This window comes from Salvelinus fontinalis, chromosome 1 (genome assembly GCF_029448725.1).
Source record: "Salvelinus fontinalis isolate EN_2023a chromosome 1, ASM2944872v1, whole genome shotgun sequence".
In the NCBI taxonomy this organism is placed as follows: Eukaryota; Metazoa; Chordata; class Actinopteri; order Salmoniformes; family Salmonidae; genus Salvelinus; species Salvelinus fontinalis.
The window spans coordinates 12,677,638-12,695,160 of NC_074665.1; the positions used below are offsets into that span (position 1 = coordinate 12,677,638).

The 17,523-nt window shown below is 40.6% G+C and overlaps 1 long non-coding RNA gene across 1 annotated transcript in view; it reads left to right on the forward strand.

Moving 5' to 3' along the window:
* The window catches only part of LOC129816515 (uncharacterized), a 69,617-nt gene that overhangs the window by 13,952 nt on the left and 38,142 nt on the right, over positions 1-17,523 (forward strand). The window contains exon 2 of the long non-coding RNA XR_008753569.1: positions 14,513-14,611. This is a non-coding gene — a long non-coding RNA (uncharacterized LOC129816515). The remainder of the gene's footprint in view (positions 1-14,512; positions 14,612-17,523) is intronic.

Here is a 17,523-nt window from a genome sequence, read left to right on the forward strand (position 1 = left end):
TTTTAACCAGGGCAAGGTGACCGGAAACATGACCGAATACAAACAGTGTAGCTATACCCTCCGCAAGGCAATCAAACAAGCAAACACCCCCCTCGACTCCTGAAAATCTGCTTTTAACCAGGGCAAGGTGACCGGAAACATGACCGAAGACAAACAGTGTAGCTATTCCCTCCGCAAGGCAATCAAACAAGGGTCAGTCCCAAACACCCTCCTCGCCTCCTGAAAATCAGCATGGGTCTTCAAGGTTAGAATATGCTTAAAATATGGCATGTAAGATTATCAGTTGGTAAAATTTCTACTAACTCTAACCGTAATCCCTAACCATAGTTAACCATAATTTAAATTTCTACTAACTCTAACCGTAATCCCTAACAATAGTTAACCCTAATCCCAATCTAATAATCTTTATCATTAACTTTATCTCTGACTCTACCCCTAGAATCCTAACCGTGCATTTAATGTGTTTTAGGCAACACCAGCAAAGGGAAAACATTAGAAAAAAACACACAGAAGACTCCAAAAAGAGGGAGAGCATTTAAAATCAGAAGTGACAAAGGAGAGGGAAAAGAATGAAAAATACAGGAAGAGGTACAGTTGAAGTCAGAAGTTTACTTGCACCTTAGTAAAGTACATTTAAACTCAGTTTTTCACCATTCCTGACATTTAATCCTAGTAAAGGTTCCTTGTTTTAGGTCAGTTGGGATCACCACTTTATTTTAAAAATGTGAAATGTCAGAATAATAGTAGAGAAAATTATTTATTTCAACTTTTATTTATTTCATCACATTCCCAGTGGGTCAGAAGTTTACATACACACAATTAGTATTTGGTAGCATTGCCTTTAAATTGTTTAACTTGGGTCAAACATTTCGGGGAGCCTTCCACAAGCTTCCCACAATAAATTGGGTGAATTTTGGCCCATTCTTCCTGACAGAGGTGGTGTCACTGAGTCAGGTTTGTAGGCCTCCTTGCTCGCACATGCCTTTTCAGTTCTGCCCACAATTTCTCGATAGGATTGAGGTCAGGGCTTTGTGATGGCCACTCCAATACCTGGACTTTGCTGTCCTTAAGCCACAACTTTGGAAGTATGCTTGGGGTCATTGTCCATTTGGAAGACCCATTTGCGACCAAGCTTTAACTTCCTGGCTGATGTCTTGAGATGTTGCTTCAATATATCCACATAATTTTCTTACCTCATGATGCCATCTATTTTGTGAAGTGCACCAGTCCCTCCTGCAGCAATGCACCCCCACAACATGATGCTGCCACCCCCATGCTTCACGGTCGGGATGGCGTTCTTCGGCTTGCAAGCCTCCCCCTTTTTCCTCCAAACATAATGATGGTCATTATGGCCAAACAGTTCTATTTTTGTTTCATCAGACCAGAGGACATTTCTCCAAAAAGTACAATCTTTGTGCCCATGTGCAGTTGCAAACCATAGTCTGGCTTTTTTATGGCGGTTTTGGAGCAATGGCTTCTTCCTTGCTGAGCGGCCTTTCAGGTTATGTCGATATAGGACTCGTTTTACTGTGGATATAGATACTTTTGTAACTGTTTCCTCCAGCAGCTTCACAAGGTCCTTTGCTGTTGTTCTGGGATTGATTTGCACTTTTCGCACCAAAGTACGTTCATCTCTAGGAGACAGAACGCGTCTCTTTCCTGAGCGGTATGACGGCTGCGTAGTCACATTGTGTTTATACTTGCGAACTATTTTTTGTACAGATGAACATGGTACCTTGAGGCGTTTGGGAATTGCTCCCAAGGATGAACCAGACTTGTGGAGGTCTGCATTTTTTTCATGATGTCAAGCAAAGAGACACTGAGTTTGAAGGTATGCCTTGAAATACATCCAAGCTGTTTTTAAAGGCACAGTCAACTTAGCGTATGTAAACTTCTGACCCACTGGAATTGTGATACAGTGAATTATAAGTGATATTATCTGTCTGTAAACAATTGTTGGAAAAATTACTTGTGTCATGCACAAAGTAGATGTCCTAACTGACTTGCCAAAACTATAGTTTGTTAACAAGAACTTTGTGGAGTGGTTTAAAAGGTAAATAAAAATATATAATTTCATGAAATGCATGAAAGGCAGATGCCTGCCTTAGATGCAATTAAAGTAACGATGCAGATTCATCAGGTTATCAGAGTCTCACCAGGCCAGATAAAATACAGGGACATTACTTGTCTGTGGAAGAAGGATAGTGGCATGTTGGACTGTCCTTGTTTTCAGCTCAAAGAGGCAACTCTGGTTGACCCTGCAGCATCTAACCAGCTCCCTGCATCTCATGACAAGGCTGACACGACATGGTGACCTGGCACCATTGAACTTAATCACGTACGGGAGTGGTGTGTTGTCAATTATGACCATGAAGGATACCCTGGCATCATCATGGATGTAGAGGAACATAACATTAAGGTGAAGTGCATGCACCGGAATGGCATCAACAAATTCTTCCAATGTTCCAATGTTGTTACTACACGTATTACTATGTAGATATATATTCAGTGTTCAGGGTTTAATGTATGTCCTGTTATAGCTGTCCACCCTGTTTCTTAAGGCTAGGTGGGGTGCTAGTGACCCACCTCGCCAACATCTGGTGAAATTGCAGAGCGCGAAATTCAAAAATACAAAAATCGTAATATTAAACATTCATGAAAATACAAGTGTCATACATCATTTAAAAGCTTAATTTCTTCTTAATCCAGCCGCTTTGTCAGATTTCAAAAGCCTTTATGGCGAAAGCATACCATGCGATTATCTGAGGACAGCGCCCCGCATACAAAAGAAACATTTTCCAAACCAGCAGAGGCGTCATAAAAGTCAGAAAAACGATAAAATAAATCACTTACCTTTGAAGATCTTCCTCTGTTTGAAATCCCAAGGGTCCCAGCTACACATCAATTGTCATTTTGTTCGATAAAGTCCTTCTTTATATCCCAAAGAAGTCAGTTTAGTTGGCGCTTTTGATTCAGTAATCCACCAGTTCCAGTCGTTCAACATGCAGACAAAGCAATCCCAAAGTTACCAATTAACAAGTCAAACAACATTTCTAATCAATCCTCAGGTACCCTAATATGTAAATAAAGGATCAAATTTAAGACGGAGTGTGGTATGTTCCTTACCGGAGATAAATAACGAAGTGGCTCTCATTTGGACTGTAGTCCAAATGAGAGCCACCTTGAAAAACTACAAATTCTAGCTAATTTTTCAAAAAAACAAGCCTGAAACCCTTTTTAAAGACTGCTGACATCTAGTGGAAGCCATAGGAACTGCAATCTGGTAGGATTTCTTTTGAAGTTCCCATGGACAAGCATTTTCAATGGGTGGTGATTCTCCTCTGGTTTTTGCCTGCCATATCAGTTCTGTTATACTCACAGACATTAACATTAACAGTTTTAGAAACTCCAGAGTGTTTTCTATGCAATACTATGCAATACTATGCATACCAATTATATGAATATCCTAGCTTCTGGGCCTGAGTAACAGGCTGTTTACTTTGGGCACGTCAGTCATCCGAACTTCCGAATACTGCCCCCTACCTTTAAGAAGATGTATACCTTGGTCCACCCTGTTATACCTTGGTCCACCCTGTTATCTTGGCATCTTTTAAAATTAATTCAGTTACATTGTCAAATATCAAGAATTTGTGTAATGTATTTTAACCTTTACTTAACACCCATCCTGGATCCGGGAGCATCCTCTTCAGTAAAAGCTGACTAGCATAGCCTAGCATAGCGCCACAAGTAAATAATAGCATATAAATATCATGAAATCACAAGTCCAATACAGAAAATGAAAGATAAACATCTTGTGAATCCAGCCATCATTTCCGATTTTTATAATTTTTTACAGCGAAAACACAATATGTATTTCTATTAGCTAACCACAATAGCCAAAGACTCAACTGCATATTTTCACCATGTTTCTACCGCATAGGTAGCTATCACAAAACCGACCAAATAGAGATATAATTAGTCACTAACCAAGAAACAACTTCATCAGATGACAGTCTTATAACATGTTATACAATAAATTTATGTTTTGTTCGAAAATGTGCATATTTGAGGTATAAATCATAGTTTTACATTGCAGCTACCATCAAAAATATCACCAAAGCAGCCAGAATAATTACAGAGAGCAACGTGAAATACCTAAATACTCATCATAAAACATTTATGAAAAATACATGGTGTACAGCAAATAAAAGATAAACATCTTGTGAATCCAGCCAATATTTCCGATTTTTTAAGTGTTTTACAGCGAAAACACAATATAGCATTATATTAGCTTACCACAATAGCCAAACACAACCGCATTTATTCACCGCATAAATAGCATTCGCAAAAACCAGCAAAAGATATAAAATGAATCACTAAGCTTCACCAACTTCATCAGATGACAGTCTTATAACATCAGGTTATACAATACACTTATGTTTTGTTCGAAAATGTGCATATTTAGAGCTGCAAACCGTGGTTATACATTGTGAATATGTAGCATCGATTCACCAGAATGTCCGGAGCTATTTTGGACACTCACCTATTCTGACCAAAGAACTCATCATAAACTTTACATAAAAATACTTGTTGTATGGCAAATGAAAGATACACTGGTTCTTAATGCAACCGCCGTGTTAGATTTTTAAAAATAACTTTACCATAACAAACAGCTTGCGTTATTGCAAGACAGCGCCCGCCAAAACGGCAGAGAATAGGAATCAACATTTTCCACAGAAATACGAAATAACATCATAAATTGTTCTTACTTTTGCTGAGCTTCCATCAGAATCTTGTACAAGGAGTCCTAAGTCCAGAATAAATTGTTGTTTGGTTTTAGAATGTCCTTTTCTCCTGTCGAATTAGCAACCTTAGCTAGCCATGTGGCGCGAACATGCCCATCTTCTCTTGACGTAAAGAATGGAAAATTCCAAAAATCCCAATAAACGTTGAATAAACTGATACAACTCGGTTGAAAAAAACTACTTTATGATGTTATTATCACACGTATCAAATAAAATCAGAGCCGGAGATATCCGCCGTGTATACCGAACGCTTTTCAGAAGCCAATGTCGACGTACTTCACGCGCCAGAGAAGACAAAGAAATTTCCAGACCTGTCACTCCAAAAGCTCTTGTTCGACCTCAGATCAAGCTAGACCCCCCATTCCACCTTCCACTGCCTGTTGACATCTAGTGGAAGGCGTGTGAAGTGCAAGCATATCGATAAATATAAGGCAATTGAATAGGCAGGCCCTGGAACAGAGCACCGTTTTCAGATTTTTCACTTCCTGTATGGAAGTTTGCTGCAAAGGAGTTCTGTTTTACTCACAGATATAATTCAAACAGTTTTAGAAACTTGAGAGTGTTTTCTATCCAATAGTAATAATAATATGCATATTGTACGATCTAGAATAGAGTACGAGGCAGTTTAATTTGGGCACGATTTTTTCCAAAATTAAAACTTCTTGTTATTGACAAGAAGTTTTAAGGAGTAAGACACGGCCAACACCACACAATTATAAACTTGGATAAAATATAATTAATACCTGTCTCAATTTAGAAAGATACGGTGCAAATTAGATGAAGTTCTGTATAAAACCACATATTGCATACAAAATCTGGTATTTCTTTATAATTTGACCAGAACAAATGGACATGGTTAACAAGGAGACACCATAGCTTTATGAAAATGTAAATATTATTAAAATAATTAAAGACAGTTAAGTGCATGTCCGTAACAGGGTGGACATATCATTCACTGAAAACGTGTTTATAATGATCTAACTCTGTGTGCTGGGGCTTGGCCAACGTGTTTATAATGATCTAACTCTGTGTGCTGGAGCTTGGCCAACTTGTTTATAATGATCTAACTTTGTGTGCTGGAGCTTGGCCAACATGTTTATAATGATCTAACTCTGTGTGCTGGAGCTTGGCCAACTTGTTTATAATGATCTAACTCTGTGTGCTGGAGCTTGGCCAACGTGTTTATAATGATCTAACTCTGTGTGCTGGAGCTTGGCCAACATGGTTATAATGATCTAACTCTGTGTGCTGGAGCTTGGCCAACATGTTTATAATGATCTAACTCTGTGTGCTGGAGCTTGGCCAACGTGTTTATAATGATCTAACTCTGTGTGCTGGAGCTTGGCCAACATGTTTATAATGATCTAACTCTGTGTGCTGGAGCTTGGCCAACATGTTTTTCTACAAGTCTAATATTTCCCTTTTTACAGTAAAACATAAAAGGAATAGAAATTCTGAAATAAAATGTTAAATGTTGCATGGTCCGTATGGTAATCTTGTGTGATATTGACCCACCTATTTAGATTCTCGTGGACAGTCATGTCTCCGGGAACGTTGTCAGTTCCGCGGGCTGCATCTCACTAGTCAATTACAGAGGAGAGGACATGAGGAGAGGACATGAGGAGACCAAGCCAATTTACATCCCTTAGATTTCCCAAACCTCACATTTTTCCTCTAAAAAATTCCCTAATTCCCATCTCCATCCCCTTTCCTCACCCCCACCCCCCTTTCCTCACACCCCACCCCCCGGGTACAGAGGTAGATTGGGGGTAAGGCCCTGCGATAGACTAGCATCCTGTCCAGGGGGTGGAATTGTACATCAAGCTGCCTCACGCTACAAAAACAGGATAGGCTCCTGCCCTATTAGCCGTTCCGGCTCACACAGGCTACCCGCTGAAACCAAAAAGGATTTTGATTCCTTCTGAGGGAGTCGAGTGGAGAGGAGAGAGAAGCGATGCATCAAAACTCCTTTGATGCCTTAAGAATAATAGTTGATTGAATTAGCCACCCATTTCTGCCCTGGCACTCATACATCTACATACTTAAAACATAATGGTTCTAAATAGTACCATTTAAGGGTTATTTGGCTTGTAACCACAACGGAAGCCTTTTTGGGGCTAGATAGCACCCCTTTGTCTTGTTCTTTATTGAACCTTAACTGAGAATAGTTCTATAAAGAACCGTTCTAAATCTAAGAAGTTAATTGTAGATCCTTTTAAAGAACAACCCAGAGTTTTCTATTCTGGTCAGCCATGTTATTTTCTTACAATTACCCTGGTGTTATTTTTGTTAATTGACAAGTAGAATCAAGTGAACTGACCAGAGCCCTACATGACTTTTCCACAAGACACTGGCTACAGGCTACAATAAAAGTTCATGGCACAACACAGCAGATTAGAAAAACTAGACTGACACTCTCACTCATGGTTCCACAAAAAAAAAACTTTGTGTAAACCACGCCCCAAAATATTCTAACGAGCCTCCTCCCCTACATTCTAATTATCACTAAAAGAGCAAAGAACCCTTTTGTGAACTGCAAAGAACCATTGAAGAGCTCAAAGGTTCTGTGGGTCAGTATGGTTCCACATAGAACCATTAGCCTCTCCAAAGAACCCTTGAAGAATCCTCATTTTGTGTGTGTGTGTGTGTGTGTGTGTGTGTGTGTGTGTGTGTGTGTGTGTGTGTGTGTGTGTGTGTGTGTGTGTGTGTGTGTGTGTGTGTGTGTGTGTGTGTGTGTGTGTGTGTGTGTGTGTGTGTGTGTGTGTAGATAGTCTTTAGTCTAAAATAGCTTCCTCTCCTCGTCTCCCTTCATTGGTTTCATCTGATATAATAAGAACTTGGCAGCTGGAAGGTAGAAAGCACACCGAGCAGCAGGGTTGCTCCATTGCGTTCCTCTACTACGCTACTGTTTCTCCTCCTTTCGTTCAGGTCTAATGAGCCTTGTCTCTTTGACATGCACATTTTAAATCACACTGGGGTAAGTTGAGCCGCTTTGTCAAAGACTTCTCAACCGGCAAAGGGAACTATTTTTAAATCTACATTGAAACATTCACCCACATCAACCCCGTGTTAATTAATGCATGCATGTTCAATGTAGATTAAAACTACTTTGGAGCACATTGTCCCCACTGCTTTACCTCAGAAGACATATGATCTATAGTCATCAGGTGGCGGAAGTCTCACAAAGACAGAACAAATTGAAGTATTAGAGCTGCTATATTCCAGTGTATATATTGAGTGTCAGATAGGGGGAGAAATATGGCGGTGGAGTACCTGTAGACCCAGACTTTGAACGGCACTCTGCCCTATTAATTAATATTCCTGGTTCACCGTGCCCTTTCATACAGCTTGAGATGGGATCACAATGATAAATGAGGTACATGGCAATGGATGCAAGGCCCTCAAATTACCTGGAGTCTTTTATAAAGCATGTCTGGAAGCAAATCAATGCTTGTAATTGGCAGATTTCTGCTAACATAGTTGACACTGTCCCTATTGGATGTATTTAAGGATAGATGAGAGAGAGAGAGAGAGAGAGAGAGGAAGAGAGGGGAAGAGAGAGAGAGAGAGAGACAGACTAATCAAAGTGGAGGGAGAGAGGGGAGAAGGGAAGGGAGAGAAAGACAGAGAGAGGGAGGGAGGGAGAGAGACAGACAGACTAATCAAAGTGGAGGGAGAGAGGGGAGAAGGGGAGGGAGAGAAGTGGAGGGAGGGAGGGAGGGAGAGAGGGAGGGAGGGGAGAGAGAGAGAGAGAAAGAGAGAGAGAGACAGACAGACTAATAAAAGTGGAGAGAGAGAGAAGGGAAGGGAGGGAGAGAGAGGGTCATGAAATAACATTGCTCATAATAACCTTTCATCCATTGTAATGACTTTGCACCCAGACAGGCTCTGTTCCAGTAGGATGCAGTAGAAAATGGACCACTCCTTCTTTCCATGGCCACTGACCTCACAACATTCTGCTTCATCAAGTGAACTGATTGTGACCTACTCTGTGCAGAGACGTGGCGGATGCAGGGTTATGTTAGTTGGATGTATTGTATTCCACAGTGGGAGTTGTTTGTGTCGTCTAATTGTTTTGTCTTGCCACAAGCTGTGAACATGACATTCCCCAATGAGGACAGTCAATAAGATATGTGCAACAACAGAACAAACACAGCAGAAAAACATAGAGCTCTGTGTGATTGAAAGGAGATGGAATGTCTGCTTTAAACCACGTCAAATTCAACCCCTGGAGGGACGCAGTGTCTGCAGCAGGGTTTTGTTCCTCCCTGCCACCTAATTGATCAAATAAGTTCATTGATTGGCTGGGAAGTCCACACACCTGGTTTTCCAGGTGGAAATCAGACACTAATTACAAGGGAAGAACAGAAAGCAGACACTGTGCCCCTCCAGGAATTCAGTCCCGTGCTTGAAACAACGGGCCTCTGCTTTGTGTATGAGGTGACACACATAGTGATGTCTTCGTCTCTGACAGAGGTCACACACACAATATGAGTGTGTGTGTGTGTGTGTGTGTGTGTGTGTGTGTGTGTGTGTGTGTGTGTGTGTGTGTGTGTGTGTGTGTGTGTGTGTGTGTGTGTGTGCCTGCATGCATGCATGCATCGGTATAGGCTTCACATATACCCTTCACAGTGGGTGGGTGTGGGTGTGTGTGTGGGTGTGGGTGTGTGTGTGACAGTGTGACACAGCCCTGTCTCTGTCTGTGACGTGAAGCAGGGGTGAGGAGGGTTGGAGACAAATCTGTCTACTTGTCATATAGCTCCCAAAAATGGAGTTTAGAGAGAGACAGTATGATTCATATTACTGGTCCACTGTCCAAACGTTTATTCAACAATCACTCAACCCTGTGGGGTGTCTCCTTTCACCATAGCAGGGTGTGTGTGTGTGTGTGTGTGTGTGTGTGTGTGTGTGTGTGTGTGTGTGAGAGAGAGAGAGAGACACACACATCTGCTCCTGTTGTGTACTTTGAGTGTGTCTTGAAACCATGGTGAGTGAGTGACAGAGGGGTCTTGGTGTTGGGTTTTCGGGACACCTCATTATCCCAGACCCCAGTCTCTGGGTGTACCTAGCCAAATCTGTCACACCCACAACCGTACACACACACGCGTACACATACACACACGTACACACACACACACACACGTACACATACACACACACGTACACATACACACACACGTACATACAGACACACATGTACACACACACAAACTCGTTCACACACACACATACACACACAAGCACACACACAAACTCGTTCACACACAAGTACACACACGTACACACACACGTACACGTACACACACACACACACACATACATACACACACACACATGGGCACACACATGCATAGACAGACACACACACAATTTCACACGCATGCACGCAATCACACAAACACACACACAAATACACACACACACAAATACACACACACAAATACAGACACACACACACACACATTACCTCCTTTGCAGCATCTGTGTTCCAGCCAGAAAGTTGCATTTTATTTGATCAATATGGGGAATGTGATTCAAGAATGATCCAATTCTCCCCATAGACTAACAAGACGTATCAATGTAGAGCCCATTACAATGGAGAACACGGTAATACATTCTGTTACTGCTGTGGATTCTATCAGATAAGTGGTTGGCTCTGCTATAACCAAATGATCAAATATACACATGCCTCTAGCTGTTACTATACTGTGATATACTATACCTCTAGATGTTACTCAACTATACTATACTATACTAAAACATGCATATAGCTGCTACTATACATCTGGATGTTACTCCACCATACTATACTATATTATACTATACTAATACACATATATAGCTGTTACTATACTGCACAATAATATATATCTGGATGTTACTCCACTATACTATACTATGTCATACTAAAACATACATTTAGCTGTTACTATACCGCACAATACTACACCTCTTGCTGTTACTCTACTATAATATACTATACTACACTACACTAAAACATGTGTATAGCCGTTGCTATGCTGTACTATACCTATAGATGTTACTATACTATAATATACCTATAGCTGTTACTATACCGTACTATACCAATAGATGTTACTATACTATACTATACCTATACCTATAGCAGTTACTATACTGTACTATAATATACCTATAGCTGTTACTAAACCGTACTATACCAATAGATGTTACTATACTATACTATACCTATATCTATAGCAGTTACTATACTGTACTATAATATACCTATAGCAGTTACTATACTGTACTATAATATCCATATAGCTGTTACTATACTGCAATATACTATACCTATAGCTGTTACTACACGTCAATATACTATACTACACTGTGCTATACCTATAGCGGTTACTATACTATACTATACCTATAGCTGTTACTATACTGTACTATACCTTACCGATAGCTGTTGCTATACTATAATATACCTATAGCTGTCACTATACTATACTGCGCTATACCTATAGCTGTTACTATACTGTACTATACTATACTAATACACACATATAGCTGTTACTATACTGCACAATAATATACCTATAGCTGTTACTATACCGTACTATACTGTACCAATAGATGTTACTATACTATACTATACCTATACCTATAGCAGTTACTATACTGTACTATAACATCCATATAGCTGTTACTATACTGCAATATACTATACCTATAGTTGTTACTACACGTTAATATACTATACTACACTGTGCTATACCTATAGCGGTTACTATACTATACTAATAGCTGTTACTATACTGTACTATACCTTACCGATAGCTGTTGCTATACTATAATATACCTATAGCTGTTACTATACTGTACTATACTATACCTATATATGTTACTATACTGTACTATACTATACATATAGCTGTTACTATACTATACTGCGCTATGCCTATAGCTGTTACTATACTGTACTATACCTTACCGATAGCTGTTGCTATACTATAATATACCTATAGCTGTTACTATACTGTACTATACTATACCTATATATGTTACTATACTGTACTATACTATACATATAGCTGTTACTGCACTATACTGCGCTATACCTATAGCTGTTACTATACTGTACTATACTATACCTATGGCTGTTACTATACTGTACTATACTATACCTATAGCTGTTACTATACTGTACTATACTATACCTATATATGTTACTATACTGTACTATAATATACCTATAGCTGTTACTATACCGTACTATACTGTACCAATAGATGTTACTATACTATACTATACCTATACCTATAGCAGTTACTATACTGTACTATACTATCCATATAGCTGTTACTATACTGCAATATACTATACCTATAGCTGTTACTACACTTTAATATACTATACTATACTGTGCTATACCTATAGCAGTTACTATACTATACTATACCTATAGCTGTTACTATACTGTACTATACCTTACCGGTAGCTGTTGCTATACTATAATATACCTATAGCTGTTACTATACTGTACTATACTATACCTATATATGTTACTATACTGTACTATACTATACATATAGCTGTTACTATACTGCAATATACTATACCTATAGCTGTTACTACACTTTAATATACTATACTATACTGTGCTATACCTATAGCAGTTACTATACTATACTATACCTATAGCTGTTACTATACTGTACTATACCTTACCGGTAGCTGTTGCTATACTATAATATACCTATAGCTGTTACTATACTGTACTATACTATACCTATATATGTTACTATACTGTACTATACTATACATATAGCTGTTACTATACTGCAATATACTATACCTATAGCTGTTACTACACTTTAATATACTATACTACACGGTGCTATACCTATAGCGGTTACTATACTATGCTATACCTATAGCTGTTACTATACTGTACTATACCTTACCGATAGCTGTTGCTATACTATAATATACCTATAGCTGTTACTATACTATACTGTGCTATACCTATAGCGGTTACTATACTATACTATACCTATAGCTGTTACTATACTGTACTATACCTTACCGATAGCTGTTGCTATACTATAATATACCTATAGCTGTTACTATACTATACCTATATATGTTACTATACTGTACTATACTATACATATAGCCGTTACTATACTGTACTATAATACACATATAGCCGTTACTATACTATACTATGCCTACAGATGTCACCATATTATACTATACCTTTAACTGTTACTATACTGTACTATACGTTCCCTATAGCTGTTACTATACTGTGCTATAATATACCTATAGCTGTTACTATACTGTGCTATAATATACCTATAGCTGTTACTATACTGTGCTATAATATACCTATAGCTGTTACTATACTATACTCTACTATATTATACATATAGCTGTTACCATACTATACCAATAGCTGTTACTATACTGTACTATACTATACCTATAGCTGTTACTATACTGTGCTATAATATACCTATAGCTGTTACTATACTATACTATACTATACATATAGCTGTTACCATACTATACCAATAGCTGTTACTATACTGTACTATACTATACATATAGATGTTACCATACTATACCAATAGCTGTTACTATACTGTACTATACTATACATATAGCTGTTACCATACTATACCAATATCTGTTACTATACTATACCATACCTATACCTATAGCAGTTACTATACTGTTTTATAATATCCCTAAAGCTGTTACCATACTGTACTATAATATCCCTATAGCTGTTACTGAAAATACCTTTTGCTGTTAACTACAGTACGTCTCAAGAGTACAGAGAAGCTGACAACAAGCTGGAAGATAATATGCCCTCTCCTCCCCCCTGCCCCCTCCCCACATACACATGTGGAAGAACACACCCCACTCCGAACCTTACAGTCCAGTTGTCACTTTCTGCCGCAGACCTAGTGTTGACAGGCGACAGCTTATCGATGGTCAGTTGAACTTGCAGAGCCAACGTCTGACTATTGCTGCTCCCCATCCATCCATCTGTCTGTCTATCTGTCTGTCTGTCCGTCCACCCACCCACCCACCCGCAGCACGCCCGCCCGACCGTCCGTCCGTTCGTCCGTCCGTCCATCCGTCTGTCTGTCTGTCTGTCTGTCTTTCTGTCCGCCCACCCGCCGCCAGCACACCCGGCCGCCCACCCGTCCGTCCATCTATCTGTCTGTCTGTCTGTCTATCTTTCTGTCCGTCCGTCCGCCCGCCCGCCCGCCCGCCCGTCCGTCTATCTATAAGAAATGACTTTCAGTGCAAAATCACCACACAATCACAGTGTAACTAAGTTTTCTTCCGTAGGGTTTCTGTGTATTGTTCATGCTTTACTTCAATTGGAAAATCAAAAGAATCAATCAGTGGAACCCAATTAGACCCAGTTAAATCAATTAAAGGCAATGTTTATGCCACGGTGTGCTCTAATGGATATGAAATCGCTATATCTGAGTCTAGCAATGAGGTGAGTCACATTTGATACAATTTTGAGTATGGTTTGGAATGTATCACAGTAACTCCCTTTTTCTGTGTTTCAGCATGGAGTCAATGTAATGTTTCAGTAGCTCTTCTCTTTGACAACAAACATCGCCATCTAGTGAGATTCATGTCGTACCAGGGGTGACGCTTGACGCCTATTAAAAAAAGGATGCATCTCAATAGCCTCTTCTCCTCTGTTTCAGTTCAGTCCAGAGGAAAAGGGGGAAAAGCAACTCCAGACTATCATCTGTGGAGTCAGACAACCCTTGACGCACAGCATATACCGTCCAGTACATCTACCAGTCAGTTTCTCTTAATATTACATCCTATTGTCTTATTAGACGGCACCGTTCCTCCTCTACTGACACTCTCATCCAGCGCGTGTCAGCACGCCCCGTCTCTCTCTCTCTCGCTCTCTCTATTCTATCAACCTGCTTGTTGTCTCAACGCGTCATCGTCTCATCGTCTGATAGTCTTGTCGCTGTAGCGTGAATTTCGACATGCGGGAGATTCATCGAAAGTGCATGGAAAAGAGCTTGAAAAAGCTAGGGAAAGAGAGCGATAGAGAGAGAAAGAGGGAAAGAGAGAGACAGAGCGAGAGTGAGAGAGAGAGAGAGAGAGAGCAAAGTGAAGGAAAGAGAGGGATAGAGAGAGAAAGAGGGAAAGAGACGGAGGGAGAGAGATAGAGGGAGACAGAGAGAGAGACAGAGAGACAGACTGAAAGGGAGAGAGCGAGAGAGAGTATTAGACAGAGAGAGAGTAAGAGAGAGAGCAAAGCGAGGGAAAGAGAGGGATAGAGAGAGAACGAGAGGGAAAGAGAGAGACAGAGACAGAGAGACAGCGGGAGAGAGACAGAGACAAAGAGAGAGAGAGTGAGAGTGAGAGAGAGAGAGAGAGAGAGAGAGAGAGAGAGAGAGAGAGAGAGAGAGAGAGAGAGAGAGAGAGAGAGAGAGAGAGAGAGAGAGAGAGAGAGAGAGAGAGAGAGAGAGAGAGAGAGAGAGAGAGAGAGATAGAGACCCTACTAGAATCTGAAGTCAAATGTCTACTGTTTGCTGATGATCTGGTGCTTCTGTCACCAACCAAGGAGGGCCTACAGCAGCATCTAGATCTTCTGCACAGATTCTGTCAAACCTGGGCGCTGACAGTAAATCTCATTAAGACCATAATAATGGTGTTCCAAAAAAGGTCCAGTCGCCAGGACTACGAATACAAATTCCATCTAGACACCGTTGCCCTAGAGCACACAAAAAACTATACATACCTTGGCCTAAACATCCGCACCACAAGTAACTTCCACAAAGCTGTGAACGATCTGAGAGACAAGGCAAGAAGGGCATTCTGTGCCATCAAAAGGAACATAAAATTTGACATACCAATTAGGATCTGGCTAAAAATACTTGAATCAGTTATAGAACCCATTGCCCTTTATGTTTATGAGGTCTGGGGTCCGCTCACCAACCAAGAATTCACAAAATAGGACAAACACCAAATTGAGACTCTGCATGCAGAATTCTGCAAAAAATATCCTCTGATTGAGTTTGAATAACAGACTGGAAGCTTCAAAAGGAGGGTGGTGCTTGGAATCATTGTTCTTCCTCTGTCAACCATGGTTACCTGCAAGGAAACACGTGCCATCATCATTGCTTTGCACAAAAAGGGCTTCACAGGCAAGGATATTACTGCCAGTTAGATTGCACCTAAATCAACCATTTCTCGCATCATCAAGAACTTCAAGGAGAGCGGTTCAATTGTTGTGAAGAAGGCTTCAGGGTGCCCAAGAAAGTCCAGCAAGCACCAGAACCGTCTCCTAAAGTTGATTCAGCTGCGGGATCGGGGCACCACCAGTACAGAGCTTGCTCAAGAATGGCAGCAGGCAGGTGTGAGTGCATCTGCACGCACAGTGAGGCAAAGACTTTTGGAGGATGGCCTGGTGTCAAGAAGGGCAGCAAAGAAGCCACTTCTCTACAGGAAAAACATCAGGGACAGACTGATATTCTGCAAAAGGTACAGGGATTGGACTGCTGAGGACTGGGGTAAAGTCATTTTCTCTGATGAATCCCCTTTACGATTGTTTGGGGCATCCGAAAAAAAGCTTGTACGGAGAAGACAAGGTGAGCGCTACCATCAGTCCTGTGTCATGCCAACAGTAAAGTATCCTGAGACCATTCATGTGTGGGGTTGCTTCTCAGCCAAGGGAGTGGGCTCACTCACAATTTTGCCTAAGAACACAGCCATGAATAAAGAATGGTACCAACACATCCTCCGAGAGCAACTTCTCCCAACCATCCAGGAAGAGTTTGGTGATGAACAATGCCTTTTCCAGCATGACGGAGCACCTTGCCATGAGGTGAAAGTGATAACTAAGAGCTTGGGGAACAAAACATCGATATTTTGGGTCCATGGCCAGGAAACTCCCCAGACCTTAATCCCATTGAGAACTTGTGGTCAATCCCCAAGAGGTGGGTGGACAAACAAAAACCCACAAATTCTGACAAACTCCAAGCATTGATTATGCAAGAATGGGCTGCCATCAGTCAGGATGTGGCCCAGAAGTTAATTGACAGCATGCCAGGGCGGTTTGCAGAGGTCTTGAAAAAGAAGGGCCAAAACCTCATGTAATTGTCAAAAAAAGCCTTTGACACTTATGAAATGCTTGTAATTATACTTCAGTATTCCATAGTAACATCTGACAAAATATCTAAAGACACTGAAGCAGCAAACTTTGTGGAAATTAATATTTGTGTCATTCTCAAAACTTTTGGCCACAACTGTACAGCGATATGAACCTGGAGAAGAGTCCCCTAAGCAAGCTGGTCCTGGGGCTCTGTTCACAAACACAAACACACCCCACAGAGCCCCAGGACAGCAACACAATTAGACCCAACCAAATCATGAGAAAACAAAAAGACAATTACTTGACACATTGGAAAGAGTTATCAAAAAAACTGAGCAAACTAGAATGCTATTTGGCCCTAAACAGAGAGTCCACAGTGGCAGAATACCTGACCCCTGTGACTGACCCAAACTTAAGGAAAGCTTTGACTATGTACAGACTCAGTAATCATAGCCTTGCTATTGAGAAAGGACGCCGTAGGCAGACCTGGCTCTCAAGAGAAGACAGACTATGTGCACACTGCCCACAAAATGAGGTGGAAACTGAGCTGAACTTCCTAACGTCCTGCCCAATGTATGACCATATTAGAGACACATATTT